Below are 24,849 nucleotides of genomic sequence, written 5' to 3'. Positions count from 1 at the left end.
AAAGCAGCTTACGTCCATACCTCTCTGGTTCCGCCCGATCTCGTCTGATCTCGGAAGCTAAGCAGAGCAGGGCCTGGTTAGTACCTGGATGGAAGACCGCCTGGGAATCCCAGGTGCCGTAAGCTTTTTCACTTCTCTCTCCGAAAGCCGCCCAGCGCCGTAAATTGTACACCTACACAATTGTAAAAAAAATTTCACATGGTAGAAGAGATGCAATAGGAAGAAGATGAAAGGTGGCTTACGTCCGTACCATCGTCAGGCCATTTGAGGTGGCGGGGACTGCAATGGCCATTCACCGATTGGCTGGGACCCCTGGGCGGGTCTTCTCTAGTCCATCCAATTTTCGGCATGGGATGTCACAGCCTTCTTTGCATACCCTTATTTAACCCACACAAAGATGCCAACGGCAGGCGTGTCATAATTCATTGACGCATTATAAAGGATTAGGAAAAAGATAAAAAGCATCTTACGGCCATACCTCTCTGGTTCCGCCCGATCTCGTCTGATCTCGGAAGCTAAGCAGAGCAGGGCCTGGTTAGTACCTGGATGGAAGACCGCCTGGGAATCCCAGGTGCCGTAAGCTTTTTCACTTCTCTCTCCGAAAGCCGCCGAGCGCCGCAGATTGTACACCTGTTTTAACGTTGGATATGAAAGGAAATTAGACAATATTATCCAAAATGATTCCGTTTCATGATTGCTAAATTAGTGTTGGTCAACATTTACGATTGGCATACTGTTGTTTGTAATTTAGCCGTTGAAATACAGGTGCTAACCCAACATGTTAGAATTGCCAGTGAAGAAAAGTAAAGTTACCTTCAGGCTTTAGGAACCTCTCTTGCCAATGCTAAGAACTGCTTCAATTTTAGAAAAAGAAACTTCTGATTATCTTTGACACGTTTTAAAGGATTAGGAAAAAGATGAAAAGCAGCTTACGTCCATACCTCTCTGGTTCCGCCCGATCTCGTCTGATCTCGGAAGCTAAGCAGAGCAGGGCCTGGTTAGTACCTGGATGGAAGACCGCCTGGGAATCCCAGGTGCCGTAAGCTTTTTCACTTCTCTCTCCGAAAGCCGCCCAGCGCCGTAAATTGTACACCTACACAATTGTAAAAAAAAATTCACATGGTAGAAGAGATGCAATAGGAAGAAGATGAAAGGTGGCTTACGTCCGTACCATCGTCAGGCCATTTGAGGTGGCGGGGACTGCAATGGCCATTCACCGATTGGCTGGGACTCCTGGGCGGGTCTTCTCTAGTCCATCCAATTTTCGGCATGGGATGTCACAGCCTTCTTTGCATACCCTTATTTAACCCACACAAAGATGCCAACGGCTGGCGTGTCATAATTCATTGACGCATTATAAAGGATTAGGAAAAAGATAAAAAGCAGCTTACGGCCATACCTCTCTGGTTCCGCCCGATCTCGTCTGATCTCGGAAGCTAAGCAGAGCAGGGCCTGGTTAGTACCTGGATGGAAGACCGCCTGGGAATCCCAGGTGCCGTAAGCTTTTTCACTTCTCTCTCCGAAAGCCGCCGAGCGCCGCAGATTGTACACCTGTTTTAACGTTGGATATGAAAGGAAATTAGACAATATTATCCAAAATGATTCCGTTTCATGATTGCTAAATTAGTGTTGGTCAACATTTACGATTGGCATACTGTTGTTTGTAATTTAGCCGTTGAAATACAGGTGCTAACCCAACATGTTAGAATTGCCAGTGAAGAAAAGTAAAGTTACCTTCAGGCTTTAGGAACCTCTCTTGCCAATGCTAAGAACTGCTTCAATTTTAGAAAAAGAAACTTCTGATTATCTTTGACACGTTTTAAAGGATTAGGAAAAAGATGAAAAGCAGCTTACGTCCATACCTCTCTGGTTCCGCCCGATCTCGTCTGATCTCGGAAGCTAAGCAGAGCAGGGCCTGGTTAGTACCTGGATGGAAGACCGCCTGGGAATCCCAGGTGCCGTAAGCTTTTTCACTTCTCTCTCCGAAAGCCGCCCAGCGCCGTAAATTGTACACCTACACAATTGTAAAAAAAAATTCACATGGTAGAAGAGATGCAATAGGAAGAAGATGAAAGGTGGCTTACGTCCGTACCATCGTCAGGCCATTTGAGGTGGCGGGGACTGCAATGGCCATTCACCGATTGGCTGGGACTCCTGGGCGGGTCTTCTCTAGTCCATCCAATTTTCGGCATGGGATGTCACAGCCTTCTTTGCATACCCTTATTTAACCCACACAAAGATGCCAACGGCTGGCGTGTCATAATTCATTGACGCATTATAAAGGATTAGGAAAAAGATAAAAAGCAGCTTACGGCCATACCTCTCTGGTTCCGCCCGATCTCGTCTGATCTCGGAAGCTAAGCAGAGCAGGGCCTGGTTAGTACCTGGATGGAAGACCGCCTGGGAATCCCAGGTGCCGTAAGCTTTTTCACTTCTCTCTCCGAAAGCCGCCGAGCGCCGCAGATTGTACACCTGTTTTAACGTTGGATATGAAAGGAAATTAGACAATATTATCCAAAATGATTCCGTTTCATGATTGCTAAATTAGTGTTGGTCAACATTTACGATTGGCATACTGTTGTTTGTAATTTAGCCGTTGAAATACAGGTGCTAACCCAACATGTTAGAATTGCCAGTGAAGAAAAGTAAAGTTACCTTCAGGCTTTAGGAACCTCTCTTGCCAATGCTAAGAACTGCTTCAATTTTAGAAAAAGAAACTTCTGATTATCTTTGACACGTTTTAAAGGATTAGGAAAAAGATGAAAAGCAGCTTACGTCCATACCTCTCTGGTTCCGCCCGATCTCGTCTGATCTCGGAAGCTAAGCAGAGCAGGGCCTGGTTAGTACCTGGATGGAAGACCGCCTGGGAATCCCAGGTGCCGTAAGCTTTTTCACTTCTCTCTCCGAAAGCCGCCCAGCGCCGTAAATTGTACACCTACACAATTGTAAAAAAAATTTCACATGGTAGAAGAGATGCAATAGGAAGAAGATGAAAGGTGGCTTACGTCCGTACCATCGTCAGGCCATTTGAGGTGGCGGGGACTGCAATGGCCATTCACCGATTGGCTGGGACCCCTGGGCGGGTCTTCTCTAGTCCATCCAATTTTCGGCATGGGATGTCACAGCCTTCTTTGCATACCCTTATTTAACCCACACAAAGATGCCAACGGCAGGCGTGTCATAATTCATTGACGCATTATAAAGGATTAGGAAAAAGATAAAAAGCATCTTACGGCCATACCTCTCTGGTTCCGCCCGATCTCGTCTGATCTCGGAAGCTAAGCAGAGCAGGGCCTGGTTAGTACCTGGATGGAAGACCGCCTGGGAATCCCAGGTGCCGTAAGCTTTTTCACTTCTCTCTCCGAAAGCCGCCGAGCGCCGCAGATTGTACACCTGTTTTAACGTTGGATATGAAAGGAAATTAGACAATATTATCCAAAATGATTCCGTTTCATGATTGCTAAATTAGTGTTGGTCAACATTTACGATTGGCATACTGTTGTTTGTAATTTAGCCGTTGAAATACAGGTGCTAACCCAACATGTTAGAATTGCCAGTGAAGAAAAGTAAAGTTACCTTCAGGCTTTAGGAACCTCTCTTGCCAATGCTAAGAACTGCTTCAATTTTAGAAAAAGAAACTTCTGATTATCTTTGACACGTTTTAAAGGATTAGGAAAAAGATGAAAAGCAGCTTACGTCCATACCTCTCTGGTTCCGCCCGATCTCGTCTGATCTCGGAAGCTAAGCAGAGCAGGGCCTGGTTAGTACCTGGATGGAAGACCGCCTGGGAATCCCAGGTGCCGTAAGCTTTTTCACTTCTCTCTCCGAAAGCCGCCCAGCGCCGTAAATTGTACACCTACACAATTGTAAAAAAAATTTCACATGGTAGAAGAGATGCAATAGGAAGAAGATGAAAGGTGGCTTACGTCCGTACCATCGTCAGGCCATTTGAGGTGGCGGGGACTGCAATGGCCATTCACCGATTGGCTGGGACCCCTGGGCGGGTCTTCTCTAGTCCATCCAATTTTCGGCATGGGATGTCACAGCCTTCTTTGCATACCCTTATTTAACCCACACAAAGATGCCAACGGCTGGCGTGTCATAATTCATTGACGCATTATAAAGGATTAGGAAAAAGATAAAAAGCAGCTTACGGCCATACCTCTCTGGTTCCGCCCGATCTCGTCTGATCTCGGAAGCTAAGCAGAGCAGGGCCTGGTTAGTACCTGGATGGAAGACCGCCTGGGAATCCCAGGTGCCGTAAGCTTTTTCACTTCTCTCTCCGAAAGCCGCCGAGCGCCGCAGATTGTACACCTGTTTTAACGTTGGATATGAAAGGAAATTAGACAATATTATCCAAAATGATTCCGTTTCATGATTGCTAAATTAGTGTTGGTCAACATTTACGATTGGCATACTGTTGTTTGTAATTTAGCCGTTGAAATACAGGTGCTAACCCAACATGTTAGAATTGCCAGTGAAGAAAAGTAAAGTTACCTTCAGGCTTTAGGAACCTCTCTTGCCAATGCTAACAACTGCTTCAATTTTAGAAAAAGAAACTTCTGATTATCTTTGACACGTTTTAAAGGATTAGGAAAAAGATGAAAAGCAGCTTACGTCCATACCTCTCTGGTTCCGCCCGATCTCGTCTGATCTCGGAAGCTAAGCAGAGCAGGGCCTGGTTAGTACCTGGATGGAAGACCGCCTGGGAATCCCAGGTGCCGTAAGCTTTTTCACTTCTCTCTCTGAAAGCCGCCCAGCGCCGTAGATTGTACACCTACACAATTGTAAAAAAAATTTCACATTGTAGAAGAGATGCAATAGGAAGAAGATGAAAGGTGGCTTACGTCCGTACCATCGTCAGGCCATTTGAGGTGGCGGGGACTGCAATGGCCATTCACCGATTGGCTGGGACTCCTGGGCGGGTCTTCTCTAGTCCATCCAATTTTCGGCATGGGATGTCACAGCCTTCTTTGCATACCCTTATTTAACCCACACAAAGATGCCAACGGCAGGCGTGTCATAATTCATTGACGCATTATAAAGGATTAGGAAAAAGATAAAAAGCAGCTTACGGCCATACCTCTCTGGTTCCGCCCGATCTCGTCTGATCTCGGAAGCTAAGCAGAGCAGGGCCTGGTTAGTACCTGGATGGAAGACCGCCTGGGAATCCCAGGTGCCGTAAGCTTTTTCACTTCTCTCTCCGAAAGCCGCCGAGCGCCGCAGATTGTACACCTGTTTTAACGTTGGATATGAAAGGAAATTAGACAATATTATCCAAAATCATTCCGTTTCATGATTGCTAAATTAGTGTTGGTCAACATTTACGATTGGCATACTGTTGTTTGTAATTTAGCCGTTGAAATACAGGTGCTAACCCAACATGTTAGAATTGCCAGTGAAGAAAAGTAAAGTTACCTTCAGGCTTTAGGAACCTCTCTTGCCAATGCTAAGAACTGCTTCAATTTTAGAAAAAGAAACTTCTGATTATCTTTGACACGTTTTAAAGGATTAGGAAAAAGATGAAAAGCAGCTTACGTCCATACCTCTCTGGTTCCGCCCGATCTCGTCTGATCTTGGAAGCTAAGCAGAGCAGGGCCTGGTTAGTACCTGGATGGAAGACCGCCTGGGAATCCCAGGTGCCGTAAGCTTTTTCACTTCTCTCTCTGAAAGCCGCCCAGCGCCGTAGATTGTACACCTACACAATTGTAAAAAAAAATTCACATTGTAGAAGAGATGCAATAGGAAGAAGATGAAAGGTGGCTTACGTCCATACCATCGTCAGGCCATTTGAGGTGGCGGGGACTGCAATGGCCATTCACCGATTGGCTGGGACTCCTGGGCGGGTCTTCTCTAGTCCATCCAATTTTCGGCATGGGATGTCACAGCCTTCTTTGCATACCCTTATTTAACCCACACAAAGATGCCAACGGCAGGCGTGTCATAATTCATTGACGCATTATAAAGGATTAGGAAAAAGATAAAAAGCAGCTTACGGCCATACCTCTCTGGTTCCGCCCGATCTCGTCTGATCTCGGAAGCTAAGCAGAGCAGGGCCTGGTTAGTACCTGGATGGAAGACCGCCTGGGAATCCCAGGTGCCGTAAGCTTTTTCACTTCTCTCTCCGAAAGCCGCCGAGCGCCGCAGATTGTACACCTGTTTTAACGTTGGATATGAAAGGAAATTAGACAATATTATCCAAAATGATTCCGTTTCATGATTGCTAAATTAGTGTTGGTCAACATTTACGATTGGCATACTGTTGTTTGTAATTTAGCCGTTGAAATACAGGTGCTAACCCAACATGTTAGAATTGCCAGTGAAGAAAAGTAAAGTTACCTTCAGGCTTTAGGAACCTCTCTTGCCAATGCTAAGAACTGCTTCAATTTTAGAAAAAGAAACTTCTGATTATCTTTGACACGTTTTAAAGGATTAGGAAAAAGATGAAAAGCAGCTTACGTCCATACCTCTCTGGTTCCGCCCGATCTCGTCTGATCTCGGAAGCTAAGCAGAGCAGGGCCTGGTTAGTACCTGGATGGAAGACCGCCTGGGAATCCCAGGTGCCGTAAGCTTTTTCACTTCTCTCTCCGAAAGCCGCCGAGCGCCGCAGATTGTACACCTGTTTTAACGTTGGATATGAAAGGAAATTAGACAATATTATCCAAAATGATTCCGTTTCATGATTGCTAAATTAGTGTTGGTCAACATTTACGATTGGCATACTGTTGTTTGTAATTTAGCCGTTGAAATACAGGTGCTAACCCAACATGTTAGAATTGCCAGTGAAGAAAAGTAAAGTTACCTTCAGGCTTTAGGAACCTCTCTTGCCAATGCTAAGAACTGCTTCAATTTTAGAAAAAGAAACTTCTGATTATCTTTGACACGTTTTAAAGGATTAGGAAAAAGATGAAAAGCAGCTTACGTCCATACCTCTCTGGTTCCGCCCGATCTCGTCTGATCTCGAAAGCTAAGCAGAGCAGGGCCTGGTTAGTACCTGGATGGAAGACCGCCTGGGAATCCCAGGTGCCGTAAGCTTTTTCACTTCTCTCTCCGAAAGCCGCCGAGCGCCGCAGATTGTACACCTGTTTTAACGTTGGATATGAAAGGAAATTAGACAATATTATCCAAAATGATTCCGTTTCATGATTGCTAAATTAGTGTTGGTCAACATTTACGATTGGCATACTGTTGTTTGTAATTTAGCCGTTGAAATACAGGTGCTAACCCAACATGTTAGAATTGCCAGTGAAGAAAAGTAAAGTTACCTTCAGGCTTTAGGAACCTCTCTTGCCAATGCTAAGAACTGCTTCAATTTTAGAAAAAGAAACTTCTGATTATCTTTGACACGTTTTAAAGGATTAGGAAAAAGATGAAAAGCAGCTTACGTCCATACCTCTCTGGTTCCGCCCGATCTCGTCTGATCTCGGAAGCTAAGCAGAGCAGGGCCTGGTTAGTACCTGGATGGAAGACCGCCTGGGAATCCCAGGTGCCGTAAGCTTTTTCACTTCTCTCTCCGAAAGCCGCCCAGCGCCGTAAATTGTACACCTACACAATTGTAAAAAAAATTTCACATGGTAGAAGAGATGCAATAGGAAGAAGATGAAAGGTGGCTTACGTCCGTACCATCGTCAGGCCATTTGAGGTGGCGGGGACTGCAATGGCCATTCACCGATTGGCTGGGACCCCTGGGCGGGTCTTCTCTAGTCCATCCAATTTTCGGCATGGGATGTCACAGCCTTCTTTGCATACCCTTATTTAACCCACACAAAGATGCCAACGGCTGGCGTGTCATAATTCATTGACGCATTATAAAGGATTAGGAAAAAGATAAAAAGCAGCTTACGGCCATACCTCTCTGGTTCCGCCCGATCTCGTCTGATCTCGGAAGCTAAGCAGAGCAGGGCCTGGTTAGTACCTGGATGGAAGACCGCCTGGGAATCCCAGGTGCCGTAATCTTTTTCACTTCTCTCTCCGAAAGCCGCCGAGCGCCGCAGATTGTACACCTGTTTTAACGTTGGATATGAAAGGAAATTAGACAATATTATCCAAAATGATTCCGTTTCATGATTGCTAAATTAGTGTTGGTCAACATTTACGATTGGCATACTGTTGTTTGTAATTTAGCCGTTGAAATACAGGTGCTAACCCAACATGTTAGAATTGCCAGTGAAGAAAAGTAAAGTTACCTTCAGGCTTTAGGAACCTCTCTTGCCAATGCTAACAACTGCTTCAATTTTAGAAAAAGAAACTTCTGATTATCTTTGACACGTTTTAAAGGATTAGGAAAAAGATGAAAAGCAGCTTACGTCCATACCTCTCTGGTTCCGCCCGATCTCGTCTGATCTCGGAAGCTAAGCAGAGCAGGGCCTGGTTAGTACCTGGATGGAAGACCGCCTGGGAATCCCAGGTGCCGTAAGCTTTTTCACTTCTCTCTCCGAAAGCCGCCCAGCGCCGTAAATTGTACACCTACACAATTGTAAAAAAAATTTCACATGGTAGAAGAGATGCAATAGGAAGAAGATGAAAGGTGGCTTACGTCCGTACCATCGTCAGGCCATTTGAGGTGGCGGGGACTGCAATGGCCATTCACCGATTGGCTGGGACCCCTGGGCGGGTCTTCTCTAGTCCATCCAATTTTCGGCATGGGATGTCACAGCCTTCTTTGCATACCCTTATTTAACCCACACAAAGATGCCAACGGCAGGCGTGTCATAATTCATTGACGCATTATAAAGGATTAGGAAAAAGATAAAAAGCATCTTACGGCCATACCTCTCTGGTTCCGCCCGATCTCGTCTGATCTCGGAAGCTAAGCAGAGCAGGGCCTGGTTAGTACCTGGATGGAAGACCGCCTGGGAATCCCAGGTGCCGTAAGCTTTTTCACTTCTCTCTCCGAAAGCCGCCGAGCGCCGCAGATTGTACACCTGTTTTAACGTTGGATATGAAAGGAAATTAGACAATATTATCCAAAATCATTCCGTTTCATGATTGCTAAATTAGTGTTGGTCAACATTTACGATTGGCATACTGTTGTTTGTAATTTAGCCGTTGAAATACAGGTGCTAACCCAACATGTTAGAATTGCCAGTGAAGAAAAGTAAAGTTACCTTCAGGCTTTAGGAACCTCTCTTGCCAATGCTAAGAACTGCTTCAATTTTAGAAAAAGAAACTTCTGATTATCTTTGACACGTTTTAAAGGATTAGGAAAAAGATGAAAAGCAGCTTACGTCCATACCTCTCTGGTTCCGCCCGATCTCGTCTGATCTCGGAAGCTAAGCAGAGCAGGGCCTGGTTAGTACCTGGATGGAAGACCGCCTGGGAATCCCAGGTGCCGTAAGCTTTTTCACTTCTCTCTCCGAAAGCCGCCCAGCGCCGTAAATTGTACACCTACACAATTGTAAAAAAAATTTCACATGGTAGAAGAGATGCAATAGGAAGAAGATGAAAGGTGGCTTACGTCCGTACCATCGTCAGGCCATTTGAGGTGGCGGGGACTGCAATGGCCATTCACCGATTGGCTGGGACCCCTGGGCGGGTCTTCTCTAGTCCATCCAATTTTCGGCATGGGATGTCACAGCCTTCTTTGCATACCCTTATTTAACCCACACAAAGATGCCAACGGCTGGCGTGTCATAATTCATTGACGCATTATAAAGGATTAGGAAAAAGATAAAAAGCAGCTTACGGCCATACCTCTCTGGTTCCGCCCGATCTCGTCTGATCTCGGAAGCTAAGCAGAGCAGGGCCTGGTTAGTACCTCGATGGAAGACCGCCTGGGAATCCCAGGTGCCGTAAGCTTTTTCACTTCTCTCTCCGAAAGCCGCCGAGCGCCGCAGATTGTACACCTGTTTTAACGTTGGATATGAAAGGAAATTAGACAATATTATCCAAAATGATTCCGTTTCATGATTGCTAAATTAGTGTTGGTCAACATTTACGATTGGCATACTGTTGTTTGTAATTTAGCCGTTGAAATACAGGTGCTAACCCAACATGTTAGAATTGCCAGTGAAGAAAAGTAAAGTTACCTTCAGGCTTTAGGAACCTCTCTTGCCAATGCTAACAACTGCTTCAATTTTAGAAAAAGAAACTTCTGATTATCTTTGACACGTTTTAAAGGATTAGGAAAAAGATGAAAAGCAGCTTACGTCCATACCTCTCTGGTTCCGCCCGATCTCGTCTGATCTTGGAAGCTAAGCAGAGCAGGGCCTGGTTAGTACCTGGATGGAAGACCGCCTGGGAATCCCAGGTGCCGTAAGCTTTTTCACTTCTCTCTCTGAAAGCCGCCCAGCGCCGTAGATTGTACACCTACACAATTGTAAAAAAAAATTCACATTGTAGAAGAGATGCAATAGGAAGAAGATGAAAGGTGGCTTACGTCCATACCATCGTCAGGCCATTTGAGGTGGCGGGGACTGCAATGGCCATTCACCGATTGGCTGGGACTCCTGGGCGGGTCTTCTCTAGTCCATCCAATTTTCGGCATGGGATGTCACAGCCTTCTTTGCATACCCTTATTTAACCCACACAAAGATGCCAACGGCAGGCGTGTCATAATTCATTGACGCATTATAAAGGATTAGGAAAAAGATAAAAAGCAGCTTACGGCCATACCTCTCTGGTTCCGCCCGATCTCGTCTGATCTCGGAAGCTAAGCAGAGCAGGGCCTGGTTAGTACCTGGATGGAAGACCGCCTGGGAATCCCAGGTGCCGTAAGCTTTTTCACTTCTCTCTCCGAAAGCCGCCGAGCGCCGCAGATTGTACACCTGTTTTAACGTTGGATATGAAAGGAAATTAGACAATATTATCCAAAATGATTCCGTTTCATGATTGCTAAATTAGTGTTGGTCAACATTTACGATTGGCATACTGTTGTTTGTAATTTAGCCGTTGAAATACAGGTGCTAACCCAACATGTTAGAATTGCCAGTGAAGAAAAGTAAAGTTACCTTCAGGCTTTAGGAACCTCTCTTGCCAATGCTAAGAACTGCTTCAATTTTAGAAAAAGAAACTTCTGATTATCTTTGACACGTTTTAAAGGATTAGGAAAAAGATGATAAGCAGCTTACGTCCATACCTCTCTGGTTCCGCCCGATCTCGTCTGATCTCGGAAGCTAAGCAGAGCAGGGCCTGGTTAGTACCTGGATGGAAGACCGCCTGGGAATCCCAGGTGCCGTAAGCTTTTTCACTTCTCTCTCCGAAAGCCGCCCAGCGCCGTAAATTGTACACCTACACAATTGTAAAAAAAAATTCACATGGTAGAAGAGATGCAATAGGAAGAAGATGAAAGGTGGCTTACGTCCGTACCATCGTCAGGCCATTTGAGGTGGCGGGGACTGCAATGGCCATTCACCGATTGGCTGGGACTCCTGGGCGGGTCTTCTCTAGTCCATCCAATTTTCGGCATGGGATGTCACAGCCTTCTTTGCATACCCTTATTTAACCCACACAAAGATGCCAACGGCTGGCGTGTCATAATTCATTGACGCATTATAAAGGATTAGGAAAAAGATAAAAAGCAGCTTACGGCCATACCTCTCTGGTTCCGCCCGATCTCGTCTGATCTCGGAAGCTAAGCAGAGCAGGGCCTGGTTAGTACCTGGATGGAAGACCGCCTGGGAATCCCAGGTGCCGTAAGCTTTTTCACTTCTCTCTCCGAAAGCCGCCGAGCGCCGCAGATTGTACACCTGTTTTAACGTTGGATATGAAAGGAAATTAGACAATATTATCCAAAATGATTCCGTTTCATGATTGCTAAATTAGTGTTGGTCAACATTTACGATTGGCATACTGTTGTTTGTAATTTAGCCGTTGAAATACAGGTGCTAACCCAACATGTTAGAATTGCCAGTGAAGAAAAGTAAAGTTACCTTCAGGCTTTAGGAACCTCTCTTGCCAATGCTAAGAACTGCTTCAATTTTAGAAAAAGAAACTTCTGATTATCTTTGACACGTTTTAAAGGATTAGGAAAAAGATGAAAAGCAGCTTACGTCCATACCTCTCTGGTTCCGCCCGATCTCGTCTGATCTCGGAAGCTAAGCAGAGCAGGGCCTGGTTAGTACCTGGATGGAAGACCGCCTGGGAATCCCAGGTGCCGTAAGCTTTTTCACTTCTCTCTCTGAAAGCCGCCCAGCGCCGTAGATTGTACACCTACACAATTGTAAAAAAAAATTCACATTGTAGAAGAGATGCAATAGGAAGAAGATGAAAGGTGGCTTACGTCCATACCATCGTCAGGCCATTTGAGGTGGCGGGGACTGCAATGGCCATTCACCGATTGGCTGGGACTCCTGGGCGGGTCTTCTCTAGTCCATCCAATTTTCGGCATGGGATGTCACAGCCTTCTTTGCATACCCTTATTTAACCCACACAAAGATGCCAACGGCAGGCGTGTCATAATTCATTGACGCATTATAAAGGATTAGGAAAAAGATAAAAAGCAGCTTACGGCCATACCTCTCTGGTTCCGCCCGATCTCGTCTGATCTCGGAAGCTAAGCAGAGCAGGGCCTGGTTAGTACCTGGATGGAAGACCGCCTGGGAATCCCAGGTGCCGTAAGCTTTTTCACTTCTCTCTCCGAAAGCCGCCGAGCGCCGCAGATTGTACACCTGTTTTAACGTTGGATATGAAAGGAAATTAGACAATATTATCCAAAATGATTCCGTTTCATGATTGCTAAATTAGTGTTGGTCAACATTTACGATTGGCATACTGTTGTTTGTAATTTAGCCGTTGAAATACAGGTGCTAACCCAACATGTTAGAATTGCCAGTGAAGAAAAGTAAAGTTACCTTCAGGCTTTAGGAACCTCTCTTGCCAATGCTAAGAACTGCTTCAATTTTAGAAAAAGAAACTTCTGATTATCTTTGACACGTTTTAAAGGATTAGGAAAAAGATGAAAAGCAGCTTACGTCCATACCTCTCTGGTTCCGCCCGATCTCGTCTGATCTCGGAAGCTAAGCAGAGCAGGGCCTGGTTAGTACCTGGATGGAAGACCGCCTGGGAATCCCAGGTGCCGTAAGCTTTTTCACTTCTCTCTCCGAAAGCCGCCCAGCGCCGTAAATTGTACACCTACACAATTGTAAAAAAAATTTCACATGGTAGAAGAGATGCAATAGGAAGAAGATGAAAGGTGGCTTACGTCCGTACCATCGTCAGGCCATTTGAGGTGGCGGGGACTGCAATGGCCATTCACCGATTGGCTGGGACCCCTGGGCGGGTCTTCTCTAGTCCATCCAATTTTCGGCATGGGATGTCACAGCCTTCTTTGCATACCCTTATTTAACCCACACAAAGATGCCAACGGCAGGCGTGTCATAATTCATTGACGCATTATAAAGGATTAGGAAAAAGATAAAAAGCATCTTACGGCCATACCTCTCTGGTTCCGCCCGATCTCGTCTGATCTCGGAAGCTAAGCAGAGCAGGGCCTGGTTAGTACCTGGATGGAAGACCGCCTGGGAATCCCAGGTGCCGTAAGCTTTTTCACTTCTCTCTCCGAAAGCCGCCGAGCGCCGCAGATTGTACACCTGTTTTAACGTTGGATATGAAAGGAAATTAGACAATATTATCCAAAATGATTCCGTTTCATGATTGCTAAATTAGTGTTGGTCAACATTTACGATTGGCATACTGTTGTTTGTAATTTAGCCGTTGAAATACAGGTGCTAACCCAACATGTTAGAATTGCCAGTGAAGAAAAGTAAAGTTACCTTCAGGCTTTAGGAACCTCTCTTGCCAATGCTAAGAACTGCTTCAATTTTAGAAAAAGAAACTTCTGATTATCTTTGACACGTTTTAAAGGATTAGGAAAAAGATGAAAAGCAGCTTACGTCCATACCTCTCTGGTTCCGCCCGATCTCGTCTGATCTCGGAAGCTAAGCAGAGCAGGGCCTGGTTAGTACCTGGATGGAAGACCGCCTGGGAATCCCAGGTGCCGTAAGCTTTTTCACTTCTCTCTCCGAAAGCCGCCCAGCGCCGTAAATTGTACACCTACACAATTGTAAAAAAAATTTCACATGGTAGAAGAGATGCAATAGGAAGAAGATGAAAGGTGGCTTACGTCCGTACCATCGTCAGGCCATTTGAGGTGGCGGGGACTGCAATGGCCATTCACCGATTGGCTGGGACCCCTGGGCGGGTCTTCTCTAGTCCATCCAATTTTCGGCATGGGATGTCACAGCCTTCTTTGCATACCCTTATTTAACCCACACAAAGATGCCAACGGCTGGCGTGTCATAATTCATTGACGCATTATAAAGGATTAGGAAAAAGATAAAAAGCAGCTTACGGCCATACCTCTCTGGTTCCGCCCGATCTCGTCTGATCTCGGAAGCTAAGCAGAGCAGGGCCTGGTTAGTACCTGGATGGAAGACCGCCTGGGAATCCCAGGTGCCGTAAGCTTTTTCACTTCTCTCTCCGAAAGCCGCCGAGCGCCGCAGATTGTACACCTGTTTTAACGTTGGATATGAAAGGAAATTAGACAATATTATCCAAAATGATTCCGTTTCATGATTGCTAAATTAGTGTTGGTCAACATTTACGATTGGCATACTGTTGTTTGTAATTTAGCCGTTGAAATACAGGTGCTAACCCAACATGTTAGAATTGCCAGTGAAGAAAAGTAAAGTTACCTTCAGGCTTTAGGAACCTCTCTTGCCAATGCTAACAACTGCTTCAATTTTAGAAAAAGAAACTTCTGATTATCTTTGACACGTTTTAAAGGATTAGGAAAAAGATGAAAAGCAGCTTACGTCCATACCTCTCTGGTTCCGCCCGATCTCGTCTGATCTCGGAAGCTAAGCAGAGCAGGGCCTGGTTAGTACCTGGATGGAAGACCGCCTGGGAATCCCAGGTGCCGTAAGCTTTTTCACTTCTCTCTCTGAAAGCCGCCCAGCGCCGTAGATTGTACACCTACACAATTGTAAAAAAAATTTCACATTGTAGAAGAGATGCAATAGGAAGAAGATGAAAGGTGGCTTACGTCCGTACCATCGTCAGGCCATTTGAGGTGGCGGGGACTGCAATGGCCATTCACCGATTGGCTGGGACTCCTGGGCGGGTCTTCTCTAGTCCATCCAATTTTCGGCATGGGATGTCACAGCCTTCTTTGCATACCCTTATTTAACCCACACAAAGATGCCAACGGCTGGCGTGTCATAATTCATTGACGCATTATAAAGGATTAGGAAAAAGATAAAAAGCAGCTTACGGCCATACCTCTCTGGTTCCGCCCGATCTCGTCTGATCTCGGAAGCTAAGCAGAGCAGGGCCTGGTTAGTACCTGGATGGAAGACCGCCTGGGAATCCCAGGTGCCGTAAGCTTTTTCACTTCTCTCTCCGAAAGCCGCCGAGCGCCGCAGATTGTACACCTGTTTTAACGTTGGATATGAAAGGAAATTAGACAATATTATCCAAAATGATTCCGTTTCATGATTGCTAAATTAGTGTTGGTCAACATTTACGATTGGCATACTGTTGTTTGTAATTTAGCCGTTGAAATACAGGTGCTAACCCAACATGTTAGAATTGCCAGTGAAGAAAAGTAAAGTTACCTTCAGGCTTTAGGAACCTCTCTTGCCAATGCTAACAACTGCTTCAATTTTAGAAAAAGAAACTTCTGATTATCTTTGACACGTTTTAAAGGATTAGGAAAAAGATGAAAAGCAGCTTACGTCCATACCTCTCTGGTTCCGCCCGATCTCGTCTGATCTCGGAAGCTAAGCAGAGCAGGGCCTGGTTAGTACCTGGATGGAAGACCGCCTGGGAATCCCAGGTGCCGTAAGCTTTTTCACTTCTCTCTCTGAAAGCCGCCCAGCGCCGTAGATTGTACACCTACACAATTGTAAAAAAAAATTCACATTGTAGAAGAGATGCAATAGGAAGAAGATGAAAGGTGGCTTACGTCCATACCATCGTCAGGCCATTTGAGGTGGCGGGGACTGCAATGGCCATTCACCGATTGGCTGGGACTCCTGGGCGGGTCTTCTCTAGTCCATCCAATTTTCGGCATGGGATGTCACAGCCTTCTTTGCATACCCTTATTTAACCCACACAAAGATGCCAACGGCTGGCGTGTCATAATTCATTGACGCATTATAAAGGATTAGGAAAAAGATAAAAAGCAGCTTACGGCCATACCTCTCTGGTTCCGCCCGATCTCGTCTGATCTCGGAAGCTAAGCAGAGCAGGGCCTGGTTAGTACCTGGATGGAAGACCGCCTGGGAATCCCAGGTGCCGTAAGCTTTTTCACTTCTCTCTCCGAAAGCCGCCGAGCGCCGCAGATTGTACACCTGTTTTAACGTTGGATATGAAAGGAAATTAGACAATATTATCCAAAATGATTCCGTTTCATGATTGCTAAATTAGTGTTGGTCAACATTTACGATTGGCATACTGTTGTTTGTAATTTAGCCGTTGAAATACAGGTGCTAACCCAACATGTTAGAATTGCCAGTGAAGAAAAGTAAAGTTACCTTCAGGCTTTAGGAACCTCTCTTGCCAATGCTAAGAACTGCTTCAATTTTAGAAAAAGAAACTTCTGATTATCTTTGACACGTTTTAAAGGATTAGGAAAAAGATGAAAAACAGCTTACGTCCATACCTCTCTGGTTCCGCCCGATCTCGTCTGATCTCGGAAGCTAAGCAGAGCAGGGCCTGGTTAGTACCTGGATGGAAGACCGCCTGGGAATCCCAGGTGCCGTAAGCTTTTTCACTTCTCTCTCCGAAAGCCGCCCAGCGCCGTAAATTGTACACCTACACAATTGTAAAAAAAAATTCACATGGTAGAAGAGATGCAATAGGAAGAAGATGAAAGGTGGCTTACGTCCGTACCATCGTCAGGCCATTTGAGGTGGCGGGGACTGCAATGGCCATTCACCGATTGGCTGGGACCCCTGGGCGGGTCTTCTCTAGTCCATCCAATTTTCGGCATGGGATGTCACAGCCTTCTTTGCATACCCTTATTTAACCCACACAAAGATGCCAACGGCTGGTGTGTCATAATTCATTGACGCATTATAAAGGATTAGGAAAAAGATAAAAAGCAGCTTACGGCCATACCTCTCTGGTTCCGCCCGATCTCGTCTGATCTCGGAAGCTAAGCAGAGCAGGGCCTGGTTAGTACCTGGATGGAAGACCGCCTGGGAATCCCAGGTGCCGTAAGCTTTTTCACTTCTCTCTCCGAAAGCCGCCGAGCGCCGCAGATTGTACACCTGTTTTAACGTTGGATATGAAAGGAAATTAGACAATATTATCCAAAATGATTCCGTTTCATGATTGCTAAATTAGTGTTGGTCAACATTTACGATTGGCATACTGTTGTTTGTAATTTAGCCGTTGAAATACAGGTGCTAACCCAACATGTTAGAATTGCCAGTGAAGAAAAGTAAAGTTACCTTCAGGCTTTAGGAACCTCTCTTGCCAATGCTAAGAACTGCTTCAATTTTAGAAAAAGAAACTTCTGATTATCTTTGACACGTTTTAAAGGATTAGGAAAAAGATGAAAAACAGCTTACGTCCATACCTCTCTGGTTCCGCCCGATCTCGTCTGATCTCGGAAGCTAAGCAGAGCAGGGCCTGGTTAGTACCTGGATGGAAGACCGCCTGGGAATCCCAGGTGCCGTAAGCTTTTTCACTTCTCTCTCCGAAAGCCGCCCAGCGCCGTAAATTGTACACCTACACAATTGTAAAAAAAATTTCACATGGTAGAAGAGATGCAATAGGAAGAAGATGAAAGGTGGCTTACGTCCGTACCATCGTCAGGCCATTTGAGGTGGCGGGGACTGCAATGGCCATTCACCGATTGGCTGGGACCCCTGGGCGGGTCTTCTCTAGTCCATCCAATTTTCGGCATGGGATGTCACAGCCTTCTTTGCATACCCTTATTTAACCCACACAAAGATGCCAACGGCTGGCGTGTCATAATTCATTGACGCATTATAAAGGATTAGGAAAAAGATAAAAAGCAGCTTACGGCCATACCTCTCTGGTTCCGCCCGATCTCGTCTGATCTCGGAAGCTAAGCAGAGCAGGGCCTGGTTAGTACCTGGATGGAAGACCGCCTGGGAATCCCAGGTGCCGTAAGCTTTTTCACTTCTCTCTCCGAAAGCCGCCGAGCGCCGCAGATTGTACACCTGTTTTAACGTTGGATATGAAAGGAAATTAGACAATATTATCCAAAATGATTCCGTTTCATGATTGCTAAATTAGTGTTGGTCAACATTTACGATTGGCATACTGTTGTTTGTAATTTAGCCGTTGAAATACAGGTGCTAACCCAACATGTTAGAATTGCCAGTGAAGAAAAGTAAAGTTACCTTCAGGCTTTAGGAACCTCTCTTGCCAATGCTAACAACTGCTTCAATTTTAGAAAAAGAAACTTCTGATTATCTTTGACACGTTTTAAAGGATTAGGAAAAAGATGAAAAGCAGCTTACGTCCATACCTCTCTGGTTCCGCCCGATCTCGTCTGATCTCGGAAGCTAAGCAGAGCAGGGCCTGGTTAGTACCTGGATGGAAGACCGCCTGGGAATCCCAGGTGCCGTAAGCTTTTTCACTTCTCTCTCTGAAAGCCGCCCAGCGCCGTAGATTGTACACCTACACAATTGTAAAAAAAATTTCACATTGTAGAAGAGATGCAATAGGAAGAAGATGAAAGGTGGCTTACGTCCGTACCATCGTCAGGCCATTTGAGGTGGCGGGGACTGCAATGGCCATTCACCGATTGGCTGGGACTCCTGGGCGGGTCTTCTCTAGTCCATCCAATTTTCGGCATGGGATGTCACAGCCTTCTTTGCATACCCTTATTTAACCCACACAAAGATGCCAACGGCTGGCGTGTCATAATTCATTGACGCATTATAAAGGATTAGGAAAAAGATAAAAAGCAGCTTACGGCCATACCTCTCTGGTTCCGCCCGATCTCGTCTGATCTCGGAAGCTAAGCAGAGCAGGGCCTGGTTAGTACCTGGATGGAAGACCGCCTGGGAATCCCAGGTGCCGTAAGCTTTTTCACTTCTCTCTCCGAAAGCCGCCGAGCGCCGCAGATTGTACACCTGTTTTAACGTTGGATATGAAAGGAAATTAGACAATATTATCCAAAATGATTCCGTTTCATGATTGCTAAATTAGTGTTGGTCAACATTTACGATTGGCATACTGTTGTTTGTAATTTAGCCGTTGAAATACAGGTGCTAACCCAACATGTTAGAATTGCCAGTGAAGAAAAGTAAAGTTACCTTCAGGCTTTAGGAACCTCTCTTGCCAATGCTAACAACTGCTTCAATTTTAGAAAAAGAAACTTCTGATTATCTTTGACACGTTTTAAAGGATTAGGAAAAAGATGAAAAGCAGCTTACGTCCATACCTCTCTGGTTCCGCCCGATCTCGTCTGATCTCGGAAGCTAAGCAGAGCAGGGCCTGGTTAGTACCTGGATGGAAGACCGCCTGGGAATCCCAGGTGCCGTAAGCTTTTTCACTTCTCTCTCCGAAAGCCGCCGAGCGCCGCAGATTGTACACCTGTTTTAACGTTGGATATGAAAGGAAATTAGACAATATTATCCAAAATCATTCCGTTTCATGATTGCTAAATTAGTGTTGGTCAACATTTACGATTGGCATACTGTTGTTTGTAATTTAGCCGTTGAAATACAGGTGCTAACCCAACATGTTAGAATTGCCAGTGAAGAAAAGTAAAGTTACCTTCAGGCTTTAGGAACCTCTCTTGCCAATGCTAAGAACTGCTTCAATTTTAGAAAAAGAAACTTCTGATTATCTTTGACACGTTTTAAAGGATTAGGAAAAAGATGAAAAGCAGCTTACGTCCATACCTCTCTGGTTCCGCCCGATCTCGTCTGATCTCGGAAGCTAAGCAGAGCAGGGCCTGGTTAGTACCTGGATGGAAGACCGCCTGGGAATCCCAGGTGCCGTAAGCTTTTTCACTTCTCTCTCTGAAAGCCGCCCAGCGCCGTAGATTGTACACCTACACAATTGTAAAAAAAAATTCACATTGTAGAAGAGATGCAATAGGAAGAAGATGAAAGGTGGCTTACGTCCATACCATCGTCAGGCCATTTGAGGTGGCGGGGACTGCAATGGCCATTCACCGATTGGCTGGGACTCCTGGGCGGGTCTTCTCTAGTCCATCCAATTTTCGGCATGGGATGTCACAGCCTTCTTTGCATACCCTTATTTAACCCACACAAAGATGCCAACGGCTGGCGTGTCATAATTCATTGACGCATTATAAAGGATTAGGAAAAAGATAAAAAGCAGCTTACGGCCATACCTCTCTGGTTCCGCCCGATCTCGTCTGATCTCGGAAGCTAAGCAGAGCAGGGCCTGGTTAGTACCTGGATGGAAGACCGCCTGGGAATCCCAGGTGCCGTAAGCTTTTTCACTTCTCTCTCCGAAAGCCGCCGAGCGCCGCAGATTGTACACCTGTTTTAACGTTGGATATGAAAGGAAATTAGACAATATTATCCAAAATGATTCCGTTTCATGATTGCTAAATTAGTGTTGGTCAACATTTACGATTGGCATACTGTTGTTTGTAATTTAGCCGTTGAAATACAGGTGCTAACCCAACATGTTAGAATTGCCAGTGAAGAAAAGTAAAGTTACCTTCAGGCTTTAGGAACCTCTCTTGCCAATGCTAAGAACTGCTTCAATTTTAGAAAAAGAAACTTCTGATTATCTTTGACACGTTTTAAAGGATTAGGAAAAAGATGAAAAACAGCTTACGTCCATACCTCTCTGGTTCCGCCCGATCTCGTCTGATCTCGGAAGCTAAGCAGAGCAGGGCCTGGTTAGTACCTGGATGGAAGACCGCCTGGGAATCCCAGGTGCCGTAAGCTTTTTCACTTCTCTCTCCGAAAGCCGCCCAGCGCCGTAAATTGTACACCTACACAATTGTAAAAAAAATTTCACATGGTAGAAGAGATGCAATAGGAAGAAGATGAAAGGTGGCTTACGTCCGTACCATCGTCAGGCCATTTGAGGTGGCGGGGACTGCAATGGCCATTCACCGATTGGCTGGGACCCCTGGGCGGGTCTTCTCTAGTCCATCCAATTTTCGGCATGGGATGTCACAGCCTTCTTTGCATACCCTTATTTAACCCACACAAAGATGCCAACGGCTGGCGTGTCATAATTCATTGACGCATTATAAAGGATTAGGAAAAAGATAAAAAGCAGCTTACGGCCATACCTCTCTGGTTCCGCCCGATCTCGTCTGATCTCGGAAGCTAAGCAGAGCAGGGCCTGGTTAGTACCTGGATGGAAGACCGCCTGGGAATCCCAGGTGCCGTAAGCTTTTTCACTTCTCTCTCCGAAAGCCGCCGAGCGCCGCAGATTGTACACCTGTTTTAACGTTGGATATGAAAGGAAATTAGACAATATTATCCAAAATGATTCCGTTTCATGATTGCTAAATTAGTGTTGGTCAACATTTACGATTGGCATACTGTTGTTTGTAATTTAGCCGTTGAAATACAGGTGCTAACCCAACATGTTAGAATTGCCAGTGAAGAAAAGTAAAGTTACCTTCAGGCTTTAGGAACCTCTCTTGCCAATGCTAACAACTGCTTCAATTTTAGAAAAAGAAACTTCTGATTATCTTTGACACGTTTTAAAGGATTAGGAAAAAGATGAAAAGCAGCTTACGTCCATACCTCTCTGGTTCCGCCCGATCTCGTCTGATCTCGGAAGCTAAGCAGAGCAGGGCCTGGTTAGTACCTGGATGGAAGACCGCCTGGGAATCCCAGGTGCCGTAAGCTTTTTCACTTCTCTCTCTGAAAGCCGCCCAGCGCCGTAGATTGTACACCTACACAATTGTAAAAAAAATTTCACATTGTAGAAGAGATGCAATAGGAAGAAGATGAAAGGTGGCTTACGTCCGTACCATCGTCAGGCCATTTGAGGTGGCGGGGACTGCAATGGCCATTCACCGATTGGCTGGGACTCCTGGGCGGGTCTTCTCTAGTCCATCCAATTTTCGGCATGGGATGTCACAGCCTTCTTTGCATACCCTTATTTAACCCACACAAAGATGCCAACGGCTGGCGTGTCATAATTCATTGACGCATTATAAAGGATTAGGAAAAAGATAAAAAGCAGCTTACGGCCATACCTCTCTGGTTCCGCCCGATCTCGTCTGATCTCGGAAGCTAAGCAGAGCAGGGCCTGGTTAGTACCTGGATGGAAGACCGCCTGGGAATCCCAGGTGCCGTAAGCTTTTTCACTTCTCTCTCCGAAAGCCGCCGAGCGCCGCAGATTGTACACCTGTTTTAACGTTGGATATGAAAGGAAATTAGACAATATTATCCAAAATGATTCCGTTTCATGATTGCTAAATTAGTGTTGGTCAACATTTACGATTGGCATACTGTTGTTTGTAATTTAGCCGTTGAAATACAGGTGCTAACCCAACATGTTAGAATTGCCAGTGAAGAAAAGTAAAGTTACCTTCAGGCTTTAGGAACCTCTCTTGCCAATGCTAACAACTGCTTCAATTTTAGAAAAAGAAACTTCTGATTATCTTTGACACGTTTTAAAGGATTAGGAAAAAGATGAAAAGCAGCTTACGTCCATACCTCTCTGGTTCCGCCCGATCTCGTCTGATCTCGGAAGCTAAGCAGAGCAGGGCCTGGTTAGTACCTGGATGGAAGACCGCCTGGGAATCCCAGGTGCCGTAAGCTTTTTCACTTCTCTCTCTGAAAGCCGCCCAGCGCCGTAGATTGTACACCTACACAATTGTAAAAAAAAATTCACATTGTAGAAGAGATGCAATAGGAAGAAGATGAAAGGTGGCTTACGTCCATACCATCGTCAGGCCATTTGAGGTGGCGGGGACTGCAATGGCCATTCACCGATTGGCTGGGACTCCTGGGCGGGTCTTCTCTAGTCCATCCAATTTTCGGCATGGGATGTCACAGCCTTCTTTGCATACCCTTATTTAACCCACACAAAGATGCCAACGGCTGGCGTGTCATAATTCATTGACGCATTATAAAGGATTAGGAAAAAGATAAAAAGCAGCTTACGGCCATACCTCTCTGGTTCCGCCCGATCTCGTCTGATCTCGGAAGCTAAGCAGAGCAGGGCCTGGTTAGTACCTGGATGGAAGACCGCCTGGGAATCCCAGGTGCCGTAAGCTTTTTCACTTCTCTCTCCGAAAGCCGCCGAGCGCCGCAGATTGTACACCTGTTTTAACGTTGGATATGAAAGGAAATTAGACAATATTATCCAAAATGATTCCGTTTCATGATTGCTAAATTAGTGTTGGTCAACATTTACGATTGGCATACTGTTGTTTGTAATTTAGCCGTTGAAATACAGGTGCTAACCCAACATGTTAGAATTGCCAGTGAAGAAAAGTAAAGTTACCTTCAGGCTTTAGGAACCTCTCTTGCCAATGCTAAGAACTGCTTCAATTTTAGAAAAAGAAACTTCTGATTATCTTTGACACGTTTTAAAGGATTAGGAAAAAGATGAAAAACAGCTTACGTCCATACCTCTCTGGTTCCGCCCGATCTCGTCTGATCTCGGAAGCTAAGCAGAGCAGGGCCTGGTTAGTACCTGGATGGAAGACCGCCTGGGAATCCCAGGTGCCGTAAGCTTTTTCACTTCTCTCTCCGAAAGCCGCCCAGCGCCGTAAATTGTACACCTACACAATTGTAAAAAAAATTTCACATGGTAGAAGAGATGCAATAGGAAGAAGATGAAAGGTGGCTTACGTCCGTACCATCGTCAGGCCATTTGAGGTGGCGGGGACTGCAATGGCCATTCACCGATTGGCTGGGACCCCTGGGCGGGTCTTCTCTAGTCCATCCAATTTTCGGCATGGGATGTCACAGCCTTCTTTGCATACCCTTATTTAACCCACACAAAGATGCCAACGGCTGGCGTGTCATAATTCATTGACGCATTATAAAGGATTAGGAAAAAGATAAAAAGCAGCTTACGGCCATACCTCTCTGGTTCCGCCCGATCTCGTCTGATCTCGGAAGCTAAGCAGAGCAGGGCCTGGTTAGTACCTGGATGGAAGACCGCCTGGGAATCCCAGGTGCCGTAAGCTTTTTCACTTCTCTCTCCGAAAGCCGCCGAGCGCCGCAGATTGTACACCTGTTTTAACGTTGGATATGAAAGGAAATTAGACAATATTATCCAAAATGATTCCGTTTCATGATTGCTAAATTAGTGTTGGTCAACATTTACGATTGGCATACTGTTGTTTGTAATTTAGCCGTTGAAATACAGGTGCTAACCCAACATGTTAGAATTGCCAGTGAAGAAAAGTAAAGTTACCTTCAGGCTTTAGGAACCTCTCTTGCCAATGCTAACAACTGCTTCAATTTTAGAAAAAGAAACTTCTGATTATCTTTGACACGTTTTAAAGGATTAGGAAAAAGATGAAAAGCAGCTTACGTCCATACCTCTCTGGTTCCGCCCGATCTCGTCTGATCTCGGAAGCTAAGCAGAGCAGGGCCTGGTTAGTACCTGGATGGAAGACCGCCTGGGAATCCCAGGTGCCGTAAGCTTTTTCACTTCTCTCTCTGAAAGCCGCCCAGCGCCGTAGATTGTACACCTACACAATTGTAAAAAAAAATTCACATTGTAGAAGAGATGCAATAGGAAGAAGATGAAAGGTGGCTTACGTCCGTACCATCGTCAGGCCATTTGAGGTGGCGGGGACTGCAATGGCCATTCACCGATTGGCTGGGACTCCTGGGCGGGTCTTCTCTAGTCCATCCAATTTTCGGCATGGGATGTCACAGCCTTCTTTGCATACCCTTATTTAACCCACACAAAGATGCCAACGGCTGGCGTGTCATAATTCATTGACGCATT

At 45.5% G+C, this 24,849-nt stretch overlaps 54 non-coding genes across 54 annotated transcripts; all 54 read left to right on the top strand.

Moving 5' to 3' along the window:
- The first annotated feature begins 6 nt into the window (after positions 1–6).
- Positions 7–125, top strand: LOC134111372 (5S ribosomal RNA). Its single transcript, XR_009944755.1, has one exon. It is a non-coding gene; the product is annotated as a 5S ribosomal RNA (ribosomal RNA).
- A 339-nt stretch (positions 126–464) lies between these two features.
- LOC134111166 (5S ribosomal RNA) lies at positions 465–583 on the top strand. The gene has a single exon (XR_009944549.1). It is a non-coding gene; the product is annotated as a 5S ribosomal RNA (ribosomal RNA).
- Positions 584–927: 344 nt separating this feature from the next.
- On the top strand, positions 928–1,046 carry LOC134111371 (5S ribosomal RNA). The gene has a single exon (XR_009944754.1). It is a non-coding gene; the product is annotated as a 5S ribosomal RNA (ribosomal RNA).
- Positions 1,047–1,385: 339 nt separating this feature from the next.
- On the top strand, positions 1,386–1,504 carry LOC134111728 (5S ribosomal RNA). The gene has a single exon (XR_009945072.1). It is a non-coding gene; the product is annotated as a 5S ribosomal RNA (ribosomal RNA).
- A 344-nt stretch (positions 1,505–1,848) lies between these two features.
- LOC134111370 (5S ribosomal RNA) lies at positions 1,849–1,967 on the top strand. Its single transcript, XR_009944753.1, has one exon. It is a non-coding gene; the product is annotated as a 5S ribosomal RNA (ribosomal RNA).
- A 339-nt stretch (positions 1,968–2,306) lies between these two features.
- LOC134111727 (5S ribosomal RNA) lies at positions 2,307–2,425 on the top strand. Its single transcript, XR_009945071.1, has one exon. It is a non-coding gene; the product is annotated as a 5S ribosomal RNA (ribosomal RNA).
- A 344-nt stretch (positions 2,426–2,769) lies between these two features.
- Positions 2,770–2,888, top strand: LOC134111369 (5S ribosomal RNA). Its single transcript, XR_009944752.1, has one exon. It is a non-coding gene; the product is annotated as a 5S ribosomal RNA (ribosomal RNA).
- A 339-nt stretch (positions 2,889–3,227) lies between these two features.
- LOC134111165 (5S ribosomal RNA) lies at positions 3,228–3,346 on the top strand. The gene has a single exon (XR_009944548.1). It is a non-coding gene; the product is annotated as a 5S ribosomal RNA (ribosomal RNA).
- Positions 3,347–3,690: 344 nt separating this feature from the next.
- On the top strand, positions 3,691–3,809 carry LOC134111368 (5S ribosomal RNA). Its single transcript, XR_009944751.1, has one exon. It is a non-coding gene; the product is annotated as a 5S ribosomal RNA (ribosomal RNA).
- Positions 3,810–4,148: 339 nt separating this feature from the next.
- On the top strand, positions 4,149–4,267 carry LOC134111726 (5S ribosomal RNA). The gene has a single exon (XR_009945070.1). It is a non-coding gene; the product is annotated as a 5S ribosomal RNA (ribosomal RNA).
- Positions 4,268–4,611: 344 nt separating this feature from the next.
- Positions 4,612–4,730, top strand: LOC134111367 (5S ribosomal RNA). The gene has a single exon (XR_009944750.1). It is a non-coding gene; the product is annotated as a 5S ribosomal RNA (ribosomal RNA).
- Positions 4,731–5,069: 339 nt separating this feature from the next.
- On the top strand, positions 5,070–5,188 carry LOC134111725 (5S ribosomal RNA). Its single transcript, XR_009945069.1, has one exon. It is a non-coding gene; the product is annotated as a 5S ribosomal RNA (ribosomal RNA).
- A 344-nt stretch (positions 5,189–5,532) lies between these two features.
- Positions 5,533–5,651, top strand: LOC134111432 (5S ribosomal RNA). Its single transcript, XR_009944815.1, has one exon. It is a non-coding gene; the product is annotated as a 5S ribosomal RNA (ribosomal RNA).
- A 339-nt stretch (positions 5,652–5,990) lies between these two features.
- LOC134111724 (5S ribosomal RNA) lies at positions 5,991–6,109 on the top strand. Its single transcript, XR_009945068.1, has one exon. It is a non-coding gene; the product is annotated as a 5S ribosomal RNA (ribosomal RNA).
- Positions 6,110–6,453: 344 nt separating this feature from the next.
- Positions 6,454–6,572, top strand: LOC134111366 (5S ribosomal RNA). The gene has a single exon (XR_009944749.1). It is a non-coding gene; the product is annotated as a 5S ribosomal RNA (ribosomal RNA).
- A 344-nt stretch (positions 6,573–6,916) lies between these two features.
- On the top strand, positions 6,917–7,035 carry LOC134111429 (5S ribosomal RNA). The gene has a single exon (XR_009944812.1). It is a non-coding gene; the product is annotated as a 5S ribosomal RNA (ribosomal RNA).
- Positions 7,036–7,379: 344 nt separating this feature from the next.
- Positions 7,380–7,498, top strand: LOC134111365 (5S ribosomal RNA). Its single transcript, XR_009944748.1, has one exon. It is a non-coding gene; the product is annotated as a 5S ribosomal RNA (ribosomal RNA).
- Positions 7,499–7,837: 339 nt separating this feature from the next.
- Positions 7,838–7,956, top strand: LOC134111154 (5S ribosomal RNA). The gene has a single exon (XR_009944537.1). It is a non-coding gene; the product is annotated as a 5S ribosomal RNA (ribosomal RNA).
- Positions 7,957–8,300: 344 nt separating this feature from the next.
- LOC134111364 (5S ribosomal RNA) lies at positions 8,301–8,419 on the top strand. Its single transcript, XR_009944747.1, has one exon. It is a non-coding gene; the product is annotated as a 5S ribosomal RNA (ribosomal RNA).
- Positions 8,420–8,758: 339 nt separating this feature from the next.
- LOC134111164 (5S ribosomal RNA) lies at positions 8,759–8,877 on the top strand. The gene has a single exon (XR_009944547.1). It is a non-coding gene; the product is annotated as a 5S ribosomal RNA (ribosomal RNA).
- Positions 8,878–9,221: 344 nt separating this feature from the next.
- LOC134111362 (5S ribosomal RNA) lies at positions 9,222–9,340 on the top strand. Its single transcript, XR_009944745.1, has one exon. It is a non-coding gene; the product is annotated as a 5S ribosomal RNA (ribosomal RNA).
- Positions 9,341–9,679: 339 nt separating this feature from the next.
- Positions 9,680–9,798, top strand: LOC134111048 (5S ribosomal RNA). The gene has a single exon (XR_009944431.1). It is a non-coding gene; the product is annotated as a 5S ribosomal RNA (ribosomal RNA).
- Positions 9,799–10,142: 344 nt separating this feature from the next.
- Positions 10,143–10,261, top strand: LOC134111431 (5S ribosomal RNA). The gene has a single exon (XR_009944814.1). It is a non-coding gene; the product is annotated as a 5S ribosomal RNA (ribosomal RNA).
- A 339-nt stretch (positions 10,262–10,600) lies between these two features.
- On the top strand, positions 10,601–10,719 carry LOC134111723 (5S ribosomal RNA). The gene has a single exon (XR_009945067.1). It is a non-coding gene; the product is annotated as a 5S ribosomal RNA (ribosomal RNA).
- A 344-nt stretch (positions 10,720–11,063) lies between these two features.
- On the top strand, positions 11,064–11,182 carry LOC134111361 (5S ribosomal RNA). Its single transcript, XR_009944744.1, has one exon. It is a non-coding gene; the product is annotated as a 5S ribosomal RNA (ribosomal RNA).
- Positions 11,183–11,521: 339 nt separating this feature from the next.
- Positions 11,522–11,640, top strand: LOC134111722 (5S ribosomal RNA). Its single transcript, XR_009945066.1, has one exon. It is a non-coding gene; the product is annotated as a 5S ribosomal RNA (ribosomal RNA).
- A 344-nt stretch (positions 11,641–11,984) lies between these two features.
- Positions 11,985–12,103, top strand: LOC134111360 (5S ribosomal RNA). Its single transcript, XR_009944743.1, has one exon. It is a non-coding gene; the product is annotated as a 5S ribosomal RNA (ribosomal RNA).
- A 339-nt stretch (positions 12,104–12,442) lies between these two features.
- LOC134111721 (5S ribosomal RNA) lies at positions 12,443–12,561 on the top strand. The gene has a single exon (XR_009945065.1). It is a non-coding gene; the product is annotated as a 5S ribosomal RNA (ribosomal RNA).
- Positions 12,562–12,905: 344 nt separating this feature from the next.
- On the top strand, positions 12,906–13,024 carry LOC134111359 (5S ribosomal RNA). Its single transcript, XR_009944742.1, has one exon. It is a non-coding gene; the product is annotated as a 5S ribosomal RNA (ribosomal RNA).
- A 339-nt stretch (positions 13,025–13,363) lies between these two features.
- LOC134111162 (5S ribosomal RNA) lies at positions 13,364–13,482 on the top strand. Its single transcript, XR_009944545.1, has one exon. It is a non-coding gene; the product is annotated as a 5S ribosomal RNA (ribosomal RNA).
- A 344-nt stretch (positions 13,483–13,826) lies between these two features.
- On the top strand, positions 13,827–13,945 carry LOC134111358 (5S ribosomal RNA). The gene has a single exon (XR_009944741.1). It is a non-coding gene; the product is annotated as a 5S ribosomal RNA (ribosomal RNA).
- Positions 13,946–14,284: 339 nt separating this feature from the next.
- On the top strand, positions 14,285–14,403 carry LOC134111719 (5S ribosomal RNA). Its single transcript, XR_009945063.1, has one exon. It is a non-coding gene; the product is annotated as a 5S ribosomal RNA (ribosomal RNA).
- Positions 14,404–14,747: 344 nt separating this feature from the next.
- Positions 14,748–14,866, top strand: LOC134111357 (5S ribosomal RNA). The gene has a single exon (XR_009944740.1). It is a non-coding gene; the product is annotated as a 5S ribosomal RNA (ribosomal RNA).
- Positions 14,867–15,205: 339 nt separating this feature from the next.
- Positions 15,206–15,324, top strand: LOC134111718 (5S ribosomal RNA). The gene has a single exon (XR_009945062.1). It is a non-coding gene; the product is annotated as a 5S ribosomal RNA (ribosomal RNA).
- A 344-nt stretch (positions 15,325–15,668) lies between these two features.
- LOC134111356 (5S ribosomal RNA) lies at positions 15,669–15,787 on the top strand. The gene has a single exon (XR_009944739.1). It is a non-coding gene; the product is annotated as a 5S ribosomal RNA (ribosomal RNA).
- A 339-nt stretch (positions 15,788–16,126) lies between these two features.
- LOC134111717 (5S ribosomal RNA) lies at positions 16,127–16,245 on the top strand. Its single transcript, XR_009945061.1, has one exon. It is a non-coding gene; the product is annotated as a 5S ribosomal RNA (ribosomal RNA).
- A 344-nt stretch (positions 16,246–16,589) lies between these two features.
- On the top strand, positions 16,590–16,708 carry LOC134111355 (5S ribosomal RNA). Its single transcript, XR_009944738.1, has one exon. It is a non-coding gene; the product is annotated as a 5S ribosomal RNA (ribosomal RNA).
- Positions 16,709–17,047: 339 nt separating this feature from the next.
- LOC134111716 (5S ribosomal RNA) lies at positions 17,048–17,166 on the top strand. The gene has a single exon (XR_009945060.1). It is a non-coding gene; the product is annotated as a 5S ribosomal RNA (ribosomal RNA).
- Positions 17,167–17,510: 344 nt separating this feature from the next.
- On the top strand, positions 17,511–17,629 carry LOC134111354 (5S ribosomal RNA). The gene has a single exon (XR_009944737.1). It is a non-coding gene; the product is annotated as a 5S ribosomal RNA (ribosomal RNA).
- A 339-nt stretch (positions 17,630–17,968) lies between these two features.
- Positions 17,969–18,087, top strand: LOC134111715 (5S ribosomal RNA). Its single transcript, XR_009945059.1, has one exon. It is a non-coding gene; the product is annotated as a 5S ribosomal RNA (ribosomal RNA).
- Positions 18,088–18,431: 344 nt separating this feature from the next.
- On the top strand, positions 18,432–18,550 carry LOC134111353 (5S ribosomal RNA). The gene has a single exon (XR_009944736.1). It is a non-coding gene; the product is annotated as a 5S ribosomal RNA (ribosomal RNA).
- Positions 18,551–18,889: 339 nt separating this feature from the next.
- LOC134111714 (5S ribosomal RNA) lies at positions 18,890–19,008 on the top strand. Its single transcript, XR_009945058.1, has one exon. It is a non-coding gene; the product is annotated as a 5S ribosomal RNA (ribosomal RNA).
- Positions 19,009–19,352: 344 nt separating this feature from the next.
- On the top strand, positions 19,353–19,471 carry LOC134111351 (5S ribosomal RNA). Its single transcript, XR_009944734.1, has one exon. It is a non-coding gene; the product is annotated as a 5S ribosomal RNA (ribosomal RNA).
- Positions 19,472–19,815: 344 nt separating this feature from the next.
- Positions 19,816–19,934, top strand: LOC134111350 (5S ribosomal RNA). Its single transcript, XR_009944733.1, has one exon. It is a non-coding gene; the product is annotated as a 5S ribosomal RNA (ribosomal RNA).
- A 339-nt stretch (positions 19,935–20,273) lies between these two features.
- On the top strand, positions 20,274–20,392 carry LOC134111713 (5S ribosomal RNA). The gene has a single exon (XR_009945057.1). It is a non-coding gene; the product is annotated as a 5S ribosomal RNA (ribosomal RNA).
- A 344-nt stretch (positions 20,393–20,736) lies between these two features.
- On the top strand, positions 20,737–20,855 carry LOC134111349 (5S ribosomal RNA). The gene has a single exon (XR_009944732.1). It is a non-coding gene; the product is annotated as a 5S ribosomal RNA (ribosomal RNA).
- Positions 20,856–21,194: 339 nt separating this feature from the next.
- Positions 21,195–21,313, top strand: LOC134111712 (5S ribosomal RNA). The gene has a single exon (XR_009945056.1). It is a non-coding gene; the product is annotated as a 5S ribosomal RNA (ribosomal RNA).
- A 344-nt stretch (positions 21,314–21,657) lies between these two features.
- LOC134111348 (5S ribosomal RNA) lies at positions 21,658–21,776 on the top strand. Its single transcript, XR_009944731.1, has one exon. It is a non-coding gene; the product is annotated as a 5S ribosomal RNA (ribosomal RNA).
- Positions 21,777–22,115: 339 nt separating this feature from the next.
- Positions 22,116–22,234, top strand: LOC134111711 (5S ribosomal RNA). The gene has a single exon (XR_009945055.1). It is a non-coding gene; the product is annotated as a 5S ribosomal RNA (ribosomal RNA).
- A 344-nt stretch (positions 22,235–22,578) lies between these two features.
- On the top strand, positions 22,579–22,697 carry LOC134111347 (5S ribosomal RNA). The gene has a single exon (XR_009944730.1). It is a non-coding gene; the product is annotated as a 5S ribosomal RNA (ribosomal RNA).
- A 339-nt stretch (positions 22,698–23,036) lies between these two features.
- On the top strand, positions 23,037–23,155 carry LOC134111710 (5S ribosomal RNA). The gene has a single exon (XR_009945054.1). It is a non-coding gene; the product is annotated as a 5S ribosomal RNA (ribosomal RNA).
- A 344-nt stretch (positions 23,156–23,499) lies between these two features.
- LOC134111346 (5S ribosomal RNA) lies at positions 23,500–23,618 on the top strand. Its single transcript, XR_009944729.1, has one exon. It is a non-coding gene; the product is annotated as a 5S ribosomal RNA (ribosomal RNA).
- A 339-nt stretch (positions 23,619–23,957) lies between these two features.
- Positions 23,958–24,076, top strand: LOC134111708 (5S ribosomal RNA). The gene has a single exon (XR_009945052.1). It is a non-coding gene; the product is annotated as a 5S ribosomal RNA (ribosomal RNA).
- A 344-nt stretch (positions 24,077–24,420) lies between these two features.
- Positions 24,421–24,539, top strand: LOC134111345 (5S ribosomal RNA). The gene has a single exon (XR_009944728.1). It is a non-coding gene; the product is annotated as a 5S ribosomal RNA (ribosomal RNA).
- The last annotated feature ends 310 nt before the right edge of the window (positions 24,540–24,849 follow it).

This window comes from Pungitius pungitius, unplaced genomic scaffold (assembly GCF_949316345.1).
Source record: "Pungitius pungitius unplaced genomic scaffold, fPunPun2.1 scaffold_29, whole genome shotgun sequence".
Classification (NCBI taxonomy): Eukaryota; Metazoa; Chordata; class Actinopteri; order Perciformes; family Gasterosteidae; genus Pungitius; species Pungitius pungitius.
This window is presented reverse-complemented; position numbering and strand designations above follow the sequence as displayed.